The 14,832-nt window shown below is 38.8% G+C and overlaps 1 protein-coding gene across 1 annotated transcript in view; it reads left to right on the top strand.

Moving 5' to 3' along the window:
- The window catches only part of EFHC2 (EF-hand domain containing 2), a gene marked incomplete at both ends in the record, with an annotated part of 180,032 nt that overhangs the window by 26,696 nt on the left and 138,504 nt on the right, over window positions 1-14,832 (top strand). The gene's annotated exons all lie outside the window — the stretch shown is intronic.

The following is a 14,832-nucleotide window of genomic DNA, read 5'->3' on the forward strand; positions in this document are numbered from 1 at the left end:
AGATGCTACCCTGTTAGTAGCATCCTCACCTAGGAGGCCCCGCCTCACGCTCATCCTTTAACTTACTGGGACTGAATAAATAATGGAGAGGCCCGTCTTTAAAAAAAGAAAGAATGGGCACTGAAAAGTTTAAAATATATTTCCTGGTTTTTATACCTATAATACCATTTAGAAAATCAATGTTCAAAGAGGCATCTTAACATTAAAATGTACATAACTGAATAAACAAAACCATAATAAACAGATTTTTTACATTGATTTTGATGTTTGCATGTATACCCAATTAAAATGTGTAAAAATATGTTATGGTATACAAGTGACAGCTTAATGTATGTGTTTGTATTATTATCCCACAAAAAATACTATGGACTAGGTGGCTTAAAAATAAAATGTATTTTCTCAGGGGTTGAAGAGATGGCTCCGAGGTGAGGAGCATGGGCTGCTCTTCCAGAGGTCCCAAGTTCAATTCACAGCAACTACATGGTGGCTTGTAACCATCTATAAATAGTTCTGATACCCTCTTCTGGTACGCAGGTATACATGCAGACAGAGCACTCAAATACATAAAATAAAAAAAATCTTAAAAAAAGAAACAACAAAAACAAATGCATTTTCTCTACAGTTCTGGAAGTTGGAAGCCAAATGTCAAAGTGAAGATAGGGTTGGATTCTCTTGAGACTTGTCTCCCTGGCAGATCCCCCACTCTCCTGCTACTTCTCAAGCAGTTACACACTATGTGCATGGGCTTTTAAAAAATATAAAACCTTGTCATTATTTGAAATAAACTTTAGACTAATTTATATTTTGCTCTGTATTTGTAATGTATAGAAGTCATTATTACTTCTATATTTTCCACTCTTGATTTGAAACCAGCTGAAGGTTTATTTTAAAATTTTAAAAGTATTGAAGATTTTGACTTTCCATTTAATTATGAACAGTGGGAAATAGTACAAATACTAACTGTGAATTATATGTGAACCATATTCCTGATTTTAAAAATACTTTTGAATATTGGACTCATGAAAAATGACAAATAGTATATTGAATGTGCCCTTTCTTCAGATTCCCCTAACAGTGAACAAAGCTTTGGAGTGGCTGGCTGCTTCTTTGGAGAATATTGGCGTCATCACTATCAGTAATATTATTGGTTATCTCCCTTTGTTTTACCCTCAGATTTGGAACTTGGGTGCTATGTCTCCTGTGGTGGAGCATTATTAGCAATTAACTCCACATCCAGTGCTGGGGGCGGGGGGGTGGTGGAATCTTAACCCTTCTTGACTTGAAAGTCCACAGTGAGGCATACAAACCAGATTTACCATCTTGGCCACATTTTAAATCTCTGTCGTCCTGTTTCATCATCTGTTTAGTACAAATGTACTATAGAGTTTCCCTGGACATCAAATGGATGATATCAAATATCCAGCCCATGCTAGTAGTCATTCCCATCCTTTGCCTTAGGCTTGGTTTGTTTCCTTGCATGATCACAAGGTCAGTGTTCCTAAAGAAAATAAACTGGACACTAGGACTGTCTCAGGCCATTACCCATGTTGCAGGATTATTATATTTTCCTTTGAAATCAATTACAACATATGGCAGATTTTGCCACTGATATTATTGTGTTCTACCAAGAAGCCATTAAGCCATCCACATGGTGCTGTTTCAAGTTATTCTTCTATGTATTATTTTGACTTGGGCTACTACAGATAGTTTTTACAAATTTCTAGTATTTAAGCAGGAAGGTTTGTGATGTCTCATGTTGTTTTAGCAAATTTACATAATTTCTTTTAGGGAGAGTGTCAATACCTACATGCCTGTTTTCGTTACATTGAATTAAGAGCAATTAGTAATAAGACTGACAACCAAATTAACACTCTGAATGTGTAGAACTTGTACAGGTTTCATAGCATGAAATTAATATTGCTATTTTGTTTCATTGTCGTGCTTTTTATTTTGCATTCCATCCTAGTTTCTCCTTTCGGCTCTTGCCACCAAACTTTTTCTAAGGAGTACAGTTGCTTCTACTTGGTGATTTTCTTGCACCTGACTTTACAGAGCAGTTACTTTGGCATTTATGTTCCAAAAATAGATATAAAACCCCTGTATGTTCCACTCTAGTCTAATTGACCTCTATTAAAGCTTTGCTTCTCACTGATAGGTAATGGGGACACTACTGTGTCCTCTCAGCTTTTAATTTACTATATATTACCTGTGCAGCAAATTTTCCCTTCTCATTTCCCTTTATCCCCTTTTCCATTCCTTAGGAGTTGGGTTCCTCTGAGTTGTTTTGTTGGGATTTTCACATCATGTACCTTCATCATACTCACTTCTACAATCCTCTCCTGTCTGGCTCTCCTTACCCCCCCCCCCAAAAAAAAGTAAAAATAAAAATGAGGAGAAAAAGCCCAATTTTTGTTATCTCTTTTCTCTAGAGCATGGTGAAACTCATACTGGCCTGCCCCTTAAACAAAATTGAGTACTCCTCCTGGACACCTGTCTGAAGCCATCAATGTCCAGGGATCCTCTTCAGCACTTCCATTCACTTTTTCAGAGTTCTCCTCAGTGGATTCCTGTCTATGCTATTGCTTTGATTGGGGGAGGTGAGTGGTAGGGATCATCACAGAAGCCTTCTATGTCCTTCCCTCTCAGCCGTATATCTGCAGTAATTAATATTACAACTAGAGTAGCCTCCATGGTATTCATAGCATGGGAATGGACCATGGGCCTCCAGTTTCTGGCAACAGTATGAACCATGGACAACTTCATTCAGAATTTTAGGATTTGAAAATATAGGAAAGAAAGGTTGTGATGAGACTTGAGAAAATCAAAAAAGAGGGTAAGGGCCTGCAGAGCTGGCCTGATAGTAGCAGTTAAACTCTTCTTGTAGGTGGCTGGGATTTGGTTCTTGGCACCTACATCAGGTACTTACAAATGCTTCTAACTCTAGCTACAGGGGACCCACAGCCTCCTTTTGCTCTCTGAATGTACCAGGCATTGACATGGTGCACATACATGCATGTAGGCAAAGCATTCATACACATAATACTAGAAGATGGGAAAGGCCTTTTGGGTGTATAGATGTGGAACATCAATTGGACCACCTTTTAGGTTTTATTTTTCAGCAGTCTAAGGAAAGCTAAGACACCATTTTCCCACTTCTGTTAGTTGTCAGGACATTTTGCTAAGATACCAATATCACAGTGAAACTAAACTACATTGGCTTGACATTGCATCAGAGTGCTAAAACAGTACATAAGGCTCATGTTTAAATATACTATAATGACCATTACCTGTTAGCTAGCGGTTGACTTTTGTCAACAGTGTAAGTAGAGCTTTTGTGATAATTCAATGGATATGGCTAAGTTTGTGGTATCTAAATCTGGGAGCCTGCATTATCCTCTCTACTATGTCAGTCTTTTTAAAAAGTAATTAATAATTTTTTACTTACTCCCTTTCTATTCCACCCACTGTCCCCTTCCAGGTCACCCTTTCCCACAATCCTTCCCCTATCACCACCTCTCCCATTCTCTGATGTCTTGGTCATTTACTTTGAAACCCTGAGTGACTATTTCACTTCACTTCCTGAACTCTAACTTCTGTAAGAAAAGGATCACAGTCTAACCTATTTTATAGGAGTAAACGAGCTAAGCAATATAAAAATAAAACACACTGCAGGGTCCATTAGCACTTGGGAACCTAAGGCAGAGGCATTATCAGTTCAGGCAGGCTAGGTTCTGTAGTGAGATCTGATCTCAAGCCCCTACTTAAACATAAAAACAGTGTTGGTTATTTTTATTTAATTTTTAATACTTAGTGCTTAGCGTAGCATGTGCTGAGAAACACATTGCTCTAAAAAAGTTATTATGTGTGTTTGGGCATGGGTGTATATTTTGAGCATGATAGGTTTATGGTCAGAAGACTTTACTTTCTAAATGTGTTGATTAGCAACATGATCTTCTTTGAATACAGGGAGTGACTGTTACTGCGTATTTTATCTACCTCAAACCTTTGTATTTATCAGTTTATCTGTAACTCGTCTGGCTTATATTTTTAGTAAAGGTGACTGTCGATGCACATACCCACCTTGTGACTTAGTTGTTGATATATTTCTGGGTATTAAAATATATTTAGGGACCACTAGGCTAATTCAATGTACTGGGGGACAAAGGGATTTGGTTCATTGGCTGACTATTAGAATTATAACCATATTGCTTGACTATGGCAGTTTTTAAGCTTGTTGGTAAGTGACATGATTTCTCTTGGATAGCTTGGCTTCCTTGTTTTAATTCTAATATAAATGAAGAATATCAAGGAATAAACTTATTTATATGTATGAATTTATGCTCACATCAGATTCTTTGAAGCTGAGAGTTATGCTTGTGAGAAGCCTGACATGGGCTAAGATCCAAACATCAGATCCTAAACTCAAGAGCCTGCTCTCCAGCTCCAGCAAATCTTCCCACAGTGGTTCTGGACCTCTTACTAATAGCAAGTGATTTTTAATTGCTTTGCTTCATAGATTCTACAAGAATGTGAAGACAGTATTTTAAGCTGCCATTTTTGCATCCTACACTGACATATATTATTCAGTATTTTTATAAATTTCATATTCTCCCCATAGCTATAGTGTACACATGTTTCTTAATCCTTTAAATAGTGCCACAATATCCTGTGATCAGTTAGTGCTCATTTTCTAATTTTTTTGCTAAAAGGTGAACAAAAAACATAAGTGGTTTGCAGGACAGCTAAGACTACACAGAAAGACCCTTTCTCGAAAAAAAAAAAAGTAAAAGAGAAAGAAATTAAATAAATTAGCCATTCAGTCAATAGGTAACTAGGACATAGAAATAAAATTAAAAGCATAATTAAACATTTTAAGATTTATTGAAAAACAGAAGGATAACAAATGGACTCCATATGTGAGACAGAAACAGAACATCACATACAAGTTTTGTTCAGATGAATTTCAACCATTATTAATGTATGAAATATTTGAACTTGTTTCTTAAGAATTACAATAATAGTTACATCTGTTGACCAGGAAGGGAAAGAAATAAATTTTGTCTCTATATCATCTTTATCACCTTTATGACCTCTAAATGTTTTTCATTTAACTCTGCTTTAAAATATATGCACTTTCTATTTCTTGGGAAGCTTAGATGGATCTAGATAAGAGTTCAAGGCCAGTCTGGGCTATATAGAAAGTCTTGTTTCAAATTAAAAAGGAGAAATGATATTAAATAATTTTGACTTAAATGACTAAAATATTAAAATCTCCCATTGATTACCAATGACATTTTTGTGGCTTGTAAGTCTTAAATATGAAAATTCTTTTTATAATCAGAAAAACAAGTTACTTAAAAATATGCAAGTTAGTATAGCTGTATGAGAACAGTTATATAAAAGATACCATCAGTACTGGGTTTTAAGTAATAAAAATGGGACTTTTACATTCCTTGTCATATTATTTGTAATGCATTATGCATGTTTTTGGAAGTGACTTTCTGAAAATAAAACATACAAGTGTAGCATAATTATAATTAGAAGCAAAAGGTAATGAACAATTTAGCTTAAGACATCAGAAAAAGCACAATGAAACACCAGAGTGCAAAGCATAAAGTTAAGATTAAAAGCTAAATTGTATAAATTAGCAAACAAAAGAAATTAGAATAAGCCTAGGCAACCCAAGAATTGTGTAAATCAAACACATCTCACATGTTTGCTTTGGGAAAAAAAATACAGAAAATAATGGTTCTAAGTCACAAATTCAGGGGAGTAAGATGCATAGTTTATATGCTAATTAGTGAAGCAGCTGCTGCAGTAAATATTAGCAAGCTTGGCTCAGGAATGGATTAGCCAATAACTATGGAGATACTATAGAACCGAAAACGTGTCACTCCAAAGCTAACCTACTGTGGTAGGATTATAACCTTACACATTACTGTTTCTACTTTGCGGGCATGTGTGCACGTGTGCCTGTGCGTGTGCGAGTGCGCGTGCCTGTGTGTGTTTCAATTCGGAATCCTGAAAACTTAACAGTTAGCTGGTACAAATCTTAAAATTATATATGAATAAAAACTATAAGAACAAAATCCTTTGTCTTTTAAGATAAAGTAGCCTATTTTCTCCCATTGAACTTTAATTACATACATAGCTGACTTTTATTCATTTATTATTCTTGCTTTGTGTTTTTGTTAAGTGCTTTTGACTGAAGCCAGGAACTTCTGCATGCTAAAGTGTTCTAGAGAGCTATACCACTACCATTGCCTTTAAAAAATTTAAGTGCTCTAAAAGTAATGTCAGGTTATGGGGAGACAGTGGCTGTTAATGAGTTTGAGGGGCCCAGTGATTTTGGAATAACTTCACTAATGGCCTAGGGATCACTAACAGCAAGTTAAATTTCTATACCACTGGCTGCCCTAATAGTTCTGATATCTCTAAAATAGGCCAATTGACACACTAAATGCCTTACCAAAAAAGTAGGGAGGGGGAGTAAATAATTCTGTGAAGCTCAAAGAATACCTATTGCTTAAGAACAAAACTATTTACAGGGAACTGGAGGTCGCTCAGCTGATGAGAGCATATATTAACTTTTCAGAGTACATAGTTATGTTCCCAGCAACCATATTGCTCACAGTTGCTTATAACTCCATTTCCAGCAGATCTGACACCCTCCTCCTGGTCTAAATGTATCTGCACTCACATGAACATACCATCACATGTTTAAAAGAAGATGGATATGGTAATGCTAACATTTAATCCCTAAACATTCAGGGAAACAGAGGCAAGTAGATCTTTTGAGTTTGAGACCAATTAGGTCTACATAGTGAGACCCTGTATCAAAACAAACAAAAACAAAACCCTACAGAAAACAACAAAAATATTTATTTACAAAGTGCCCTAAATCTTACATATTGTAGACTCTGTAAGTGAAGATTGCTGCTTTGGATTTAGGTCATTCAGATATGATTATACTTCTCACCCCCATTCTTAAAAATATGTGAAGTGTTCTGCATGTGAAGAAAGTTTGTAATACACTACAGCCATTTACCATTAAAAGGTAGCAAAAAAAGTTAGAAAAACAGTTTTCCTGTAGAAACAGCATTGTTTTGGAAAAGAAAAATACTTTCCTTATTAGTATATCATATTTATCTGGCTGAATGTGTACTTATGAATGCAGGTGGTAATGTGTTTGCTTGTGGGTGCTGCCAACAGAACCTAGGACCTTTCAAGTATTAGGCATACGTTCTCTACTACTGATCCATACACTCTTTCATTCACATTTCTCTTTGAAATGCTCAATTGACAGTGTCACTTTGCAATGGCATCATTGATTTTCCTCTTTCATGAAATTAAGGTAACAAGAAAGGTAAATGAAAGAGGATACTGAAATATAATGAATAGAGTTCTGAAAAAATATAATTAAGGGCATACTACCTACCCACAGAGTATGGCTAAGGTAGAATTTCCCAAACTGCTATTTTTGGAGAATTTATTATTGAGTTGTACATCATATTAATCTCTGAGAAAAGAAAGAAATGTCTCTTCTTGGGTATTTATGGAACATGCAAATACATCGAAGGACACGTGAAACCTTAAAATTTTAAAAATAGATAAAAGGCTACATAGCACTTTATACAACTAAGTACTTTCCTAAAAATGTATATTCATAAAACCTCATTTTTTACAGTATTCTAAAAGTTCAGGCCCCTATAGGTTGAATAATATTTTAAGCAATATCTAGTTTATACATTAAATGGGAAAAAGATACACAGGTCAAAATGTTTTTTAGGTTTGTGTCTTGAAAACTACAATAAACCCAAGCTGGTTACATTTTACTAACTTCTCTGGTTCTGTTAAAGATTATTTACACTTAAAACTTTTTCTTCAAAATCTGAATTCTCAAACAAAGGCAGAAATCTATGATACATCCTGTTATTTATATAAAGTACGGTATGCCAGTTTTCTAGTAAGGGTTGCCATACTTTACATTTGGCACATAAAAGCAGAGTACATATACCATTATTTTTGCCTTAGCTTTTAAATAATAATGGCTTATTCTCTATTACTTTCTAGTATCATATTCCATCCCAAATATTGTAATTAACTTCCCAAAATGCTAATGAAGTTAATTACTGATTTATATGTCAAGAAGTCTTTGCTTACTTCCTAAGCAGTATTCTAATATTGAGGGTTAAATATAACAAGACTGAAGTTTGAAAACTTACCGAATAAATGATAACTGATGAACTCGCCAATACATTTAAAACATGCTAAATAAGTGCTATGATTCCAATAAACAAAAGATTAGTCTCTTTAGATAGTAGTCAGAGATAACATTTCTGTGAAAATGACTTTTGAGCATGAAGCTAGATGGAGGTAAGCCAATTTCTATGGCTACAGTTTCACAGGGTAAAAGAGGCCTTTCATTTCTTATCCAAAAATGGGATTTGTAGATTTGAGTCTATATGTTGCTCCACTGTTGTAAGTTTCATTAACAAGTATTTTTTCTTAAGTCTGAATTAATTTCCAGTGTCTGAAAGGACTGTCTTTACTGAGTAGCTGAGGTTCTTCTATTTCTAACATGTTGATGTTGACATCTTCTGAAGAAATCTGCAATTTGAATCAACAACTGTTGTGCTATGATGATGTACTGAGGTCTGAAGAGCTTCACAATTACACTCTAAGTTCAGATTCAATACTCTCAGTGGTTCACACTCAACCTTACTTGGTTCTTAGCATTTGAAGCACCTCCAGAATCTCTGCTCCCATCTTATTGCAGTCTAATTAGAAGTAGATGTATTAAGGAGAGATTTTGAGAAAGGCATCTTGTCCAGATAGTCTCTGCTTTTATGAACCTGAATAGATTTTTGATTTGAGATGAAAGTGTTCAGAATCTTTTGGTTTCGTTAGGGCAACAGGTTTTCAAGACTCTTGACTGTGTCCTTTTCTCTTTAAATGTTGTAGACACGTGAGGTATTTTCCCTCAAGGTGGCCAAGACATGAGACAGTGGCTCATTTTTGATTTTGGCGATTTCTTGCACAGTATGCAGGGCCATCCCTGGGTGGGCATACTGGCAAACGCTTTTGGGAACATTGTGAGGGAGAAAGTAAGGAGCATCAGTTTCAATAAGAATTTTTTCCAGTGGGATCTTTTTTAGAGCCTCACGTGCCTGCCAGGCATTAGAGTAAGTCAGAACGGCTGTGAAGCCTACGGACATGTTAGGAAAGTACTCTAGCAGTGGCTCAATGAGTCGGTAACTGCCAGTGAAGCAATGCCTGTGGAACTTGTAGTCATAGGGCACACATTTTTTCATGATGCCCATTAGATCTTCATCAGCCTCTCGGCAGTGAATCACCAAGGGCTTCTTCATAGATACAGCTAACCGTAGTTGTCGCTCAAAAACTCTAAACTGCTCTGGGACAGGTGTGGTGCACTTGTAAGAATAGTCTAACCCCATTTCTCCAAAGGCCACAGCCTTGGGATGGCGCAAGGCATACAAGATATTTCTTTCTTGATGCTCATTATAATAACGCGCAAAATGGGGATGACATCCAAAGGCACCCCAAACCAGATCTTCATTCAGTAGCTCTTTCCATAGGCCATTTCTTAGGGTACGAGGATCACAGAAATCAGAGATGCAGCCCTGAAATTCTTTAGGAAAAGTATAGCTATACATTTTCCTGAACTCAGCAAAGCTTCCTTGAAAGGACAACTTGGAAAACAGCATGTCCAAGTGACAATGAGTATCAATGAATCCTTCCATTTGGCTTGGTTGCAAATGACTCCTTGGCAGGAAATCAGGTGCACATGCTCTAGCTTCCTGAATATATGGCAGCTCCTCCTTTTGATATGTGTTCTTTGCCTGTGTTTCTGTGCCTTTGGAAGATAAAATTATGTGGGAATCCCAGTATTCTTTATTATCTATCCCCTGCATATGACCAGTCATTTCTTCAGAGGCCACTGTATAGTAAGAATATCCAACTGGAATGTCTTTCTTGACTCTCTCATTCATGGATGTGAATGTGGTAGCACTGCTGCTGTCACTGGGACAATTCTGAGAAATCTTGGTACCGCTAGTCCAAGAGTTGGTATGGTCATTCTGTGGGCTAAAGTGTGAAGTAAGCTTTAGCGAGTCATTCTTATTCTTACAGGATAAAGATTGTGAAATTGCTGGGAGGCTTGGTGAGAATGATGCTATGGAGCTCTTAACATTAGACCTGTAACTTCCTGAAGAGCTGGAGGCCTCAATCATTCCCCTTTCTTTAGACTTTTGGAATAATGAAGAGGAGTTATCCTCACTCTGATATTTTGGAAGTAGAAGGCTTTCTTCATAACTAATTGCATTTTTGTCACCAAATAACTTCTCACTAGGTGTTTTAAAACCATGTAGAAGCCACTTCCTCTCTCCAAAGTTGCCTATCTTAGGAGGCTGGGATGCTAAAGGAAGATTTATGGCTAGTCTTCTGCCCATCTTAGGATGCTCCATTGCAGTCCTAGAACACTCCCCTTGGGTTGTTGTAAACTCTGCTGGTGCTTCAGCTTTGGGCTCAGATGGCTCTACTTGGGGAATGGTAGGCTCTACTCTGGACATTGGAGGGTGCCATGTGAGCTTTGACGGCTTGGCTCCAGGCACTGGAGATTGCCATATGAGCTGTGGAGACTCTGTTCCAGGCACTGGAAGCTGCCCTTCAATCTTCGGATGCTCCACCCCAGGCTTTGAAGGTTGCCTTCTGAGCTTTGGATGCACCACCATGGGCTCTGGAGGCTCTGCCAATGGCTCTGTAGGTTCTGCCTTGGGCATTGGAGGCTGCCCTCTGAGCTTGTGAGGCTCTACCACAAGCTTTGGAGGCTCCACCATGAGCTTTGGGGGCTCCACCCCAGGCTTTGGTGGTTGCCCTCTAAGCTTTGGGGGCTCAACCATAGACTTTGGAAGCTGACCTCTGAACTTTGGGGGCTCAACCACAGGCTTTGGAGGCTGAACTCTGAGCTTTGGGGGCTCAACCACAGGCTTTGGAGGCTGACCTCTGAGCTTTGGGGGCTCAACGACAGGCTTTGGAGGCTGCCCTCTGAGCTTTGGAGGCTCCAACACAGGCTTTGGATGCTGTCCTCTTAGCTTTGGAGGCTCCTCCCCGGGCTTGGGAGTCTGCCCTTCGAGCTTCACAGGCTCTGCCATGGGCTTTGGAGGCTGCCCTCCCAGCTTCAGAGGCTGCCCTCCCAGCTTCAGAGGCTCCCCTCCCAGCTTCAGAGGCTCCCCTCCCAGCTTCAGAGGCTCTGCCATGAGCTTTGGAGGCTCCCCTCCCAGCTTCAGAGGCTTCCCTCCCAGCTTCAGAGGCTCCCCTCCCAGCTTCAGAGGCTCTGCCATGGGCTTTGGAGGCTCTCCTCCCAGCTTCAGAGGCTGCCCTCCCAGCTTCAGAGGCTCTGCCATGGGCTTTGGAGGCTCCCCTCCCAGCTTCAGAGGCTCTGCCATGGGATTTGGAGGCTCTACCATGGGCTTTAGAGGCTCCACTCCAGGTTTCTGAGGCTCTACTTTGGGCTTTGGAGTCCTCCTTTCCCTTCTAGGCTTTGGAGCCTGTACTGCTAGAGAAGCTGCAGGCTTAAACTCCACTTCAGCCTTGAGGTGGTCCACTCCAGTCTTTGCTCCAGCTATAAAATGCTCTGCTTCCATCTTAGGATACTCCAGGCCAGGCATAGGAGTGGCTCCTACACTGGATTTTACACTAACACAAGCCCCCGCTTTACCTTTTGGGGCAGCAGATTTCCCTTTTCCTTTCAGGGAACCAGCCTCTCCTCCATTTGGGGCATCAGCTTCCTCCTTTATGTTTGGAGTACCAGACTCTTCCTTTCTGCTTGGGGCACCAGCTTCCTTCTTTTCGTTTGGGGCACCATTTAGCTCTTTTGTCCTTGGAAACATCCCCTTTCCTTTCAGAATTACCTCCCCTTTCTTTTTGTGTTGATTTCCCTAAGATGCTCTGGATATATTTCTGGTAAATCAAAGAACCCTGTTCTTGAACTCTGTCCCTCTTTCTCTGAGACTTTTCTGGCTCTGCAGTCTTATCTTGACCTTCCACTTCGGCTTTTGATTCAGAAATGTTGGAGCCTTATTTTTTACCACCGTAGGCATCCTCTAGAGAAGCCATCTTTAAGGAACTGGATGGCACTTTGAAAAGTCAGTCTTACAAACTGCATAAAACTGCCCACTGTAGCAGATACGGAGGCAGCCCTACTCTCGTACCTGGGAACAAGGGGAAAAACTGAGCGGTGTGCCACAGGGGAAATTTCAGAGTTCACAAAGTTTTCCTGGACTTTTTGGCCTTTGTAGCCCCTAGGGCCTCTAGCCCTCCTCACCAAGTCGCTTAACCAAGTCCCCGGGGCGAAACAATTAGCTATGGAAGGGGTTACTCAGCACCACTTCGGTGGTGCTGTAACTCACGCGGCTCCTTCTGCGATGCCTCAGGAACCTTTCTCCATCTTTCAACTTTGTTCAGGAACTGCCAAAGTCCGTCTACCGTACATTCAAAGTGCTCTGGAAAAGTTAAGAGATGAGGATTCTGGAGAAGCTTCACACAGCGACCGAACGCCACGAAGAGCTTTTCAGAATGACGAGAGTTTTCGGCTTTTAGCCCCTGTTTCCTGCTTAGTGACGTATTTCCGGTTTATAAAAAAATGTAACCGTTGGCTTGGGGGCCAGGGCCCCTCCTCCTGACTTTACCTCTACTGGCTAAGAGGGAAACAGTCCAGCCTCTATCGGTCCGTTTATTCACAGTGGATAGGCCAGAAGCCTGGAGGACCCTCCTCAACTCCACCTCTTTTCTCCGTAAGCCTTTGTTTCTTCTGTTCCTGGTCTTTGTGGCTGCCTACGCGGTCCTAGATAGACCTCCGGTGGTGAGCTACCATCATTTTTTATGTATTTGTGTTTCGTCTCTACTCTCGTTTTCTCTCCATTTGTGGCTTTGTGACCCTTTCCCCCTTATTTATAATATACTTGTGGTTTTGAAAACACAGTTTAAATCTACGTAGTACCCTTTCTCCCCCACTCCTTAAACCTATGTGCCCCCTTTCCCAGATTGTTTCTTGCTTTTCCGCCCCTTAGACCTATGTACTCACTTTCCTCTCTCCTCAACTCTTTAAAAATTTATTTATTCACTTTATATTGTAGTATCAGCCCCCCTCTCCCAGTATTCCCTCACATAGACGCTCCATTTCTTTCTTCTTTCTCTGAGAAGGAGGAAACCTCTAGGTATCATCCCCCACCCCTCACACACATCACATTTCTGCAGGACCAGGCCCACAGGAATTCTAAATTGTATATCTGCTACATATATGCAGGGGTCAAGGTCCAGCCAGTGGGTACTCCCTCTTTGGTTGGTGGTTCATGCTCTGGGGACCTGCAAGGGTCCAGGTTAGTTGCCTCTATTGGTCTTCCTGTCCTCGACATTTAACAACTCCATCCTCACCCACTTAACACACACACACACACACACACACACACACACACATACACACATACATATACATATCCATAATAGAATTCATTTTTAGTCATGTTTTTCTGTGTCTTCTAGCAAATGCTTTGAGTTTTATATGGATCAAAGTTTTAATTAAAACTGCTTTTATTATATAATTTTCAATTTAATTACATTAATTAATTAATTTATTATATGTGCAAGTATGTATGTAAGCAGGTGTGCATTTCTTCATAGGCCACTGTGTGCATATGGATGTTAGAACATAATTTGCAGAAATGGATAGTCTCTTTCCAGCATGTAGGATACAGGTATTGAATTTTGGCTATCAGGCTTCATATCTCTATGCCCTGATCCATCTCAATGGTCCAGTGTAGAATTTTCTTTTCTATTGTGAATACAATTTTTCTTTCTATATTTTCTAAATATAATATTTTAAAGAAATTTTATATATTTACCTATTTAGCTTTTGCCTGTTTGCCTACACTGATGTTTTATTTCTTCCTAGTATTTTAATTTCATCTCTTTTCACATTGCCTAGAACTTCTAACAATAGTATTAATGATACTGTTGCTTGCATTGACCTCTTCTTAATATTGGTAGATACATAGCTTAATTAAATATAATGTTGGTTGTTGAGGCTATTTTAAAGTAGATGATTTATATTTTGTTAAGGAATTACCCTTGCATCTTAAACTATATCAGGTGGGAACTGGTCACAGGACCATTTTATTACATTTTCACATGTTTCTTAATTTGAAAACATTTTTATGTCTGTGAGGAAAATCTTGTTTTTTGTATAAGTATCTCATAACTGTTAATGGAGTGCTATAAATTGCTTACAGTGTGGTTTTGGTGTTCTGTAAAACATTAAGTAGTGAAATGTAGCAGTATTTCTTTGTGGTAGCTTGCATTTTGAAATCACCTAAGGAGCTTTAAAATCATCGATGTATAAGATAACATTGTTATTATTGGCATGTTGGAAGAGGTTATGTAGCTGTTGAGATACAGAGATGTTGGGGTGTGAAGAGTCCAAGGGTATAAGAGGTTCTTAAGTAATTATAATGAAAAGCTAGCTCAAGACTATTGCTTTGTAGTATATTTTGGTTCTTTTTTAATGGTGAGTTTAACAGATATTGGAATTCACTTGATAAGCTGTTTCTCTTTTTGGTATCCTAAGGAAATCATATTATATGGTCTTTTTCCTTTCTTTCTCACATTGAAATAATTCATTAGTAAATCCTCTTGGTTGGAGCATTTGTTGGGAATACTTAGGAGAATTTTTTCCCACATCATAGCAATTAGCCTGTTCACTGTATTTTTGATAATTCATATTAATTACAGAAATTAGTTTTAATGTAAAATGAA

Source organism: Micromys minutus (genome assembly GCF_963924665.1).
Source record: "Micromys minutus genome assembly, chromosome: X".
NCBI lineage: Eukaryota > Metazoa > Chordata > Mammalia > Rodentia > Muridae > Micromys > Micromys minutus.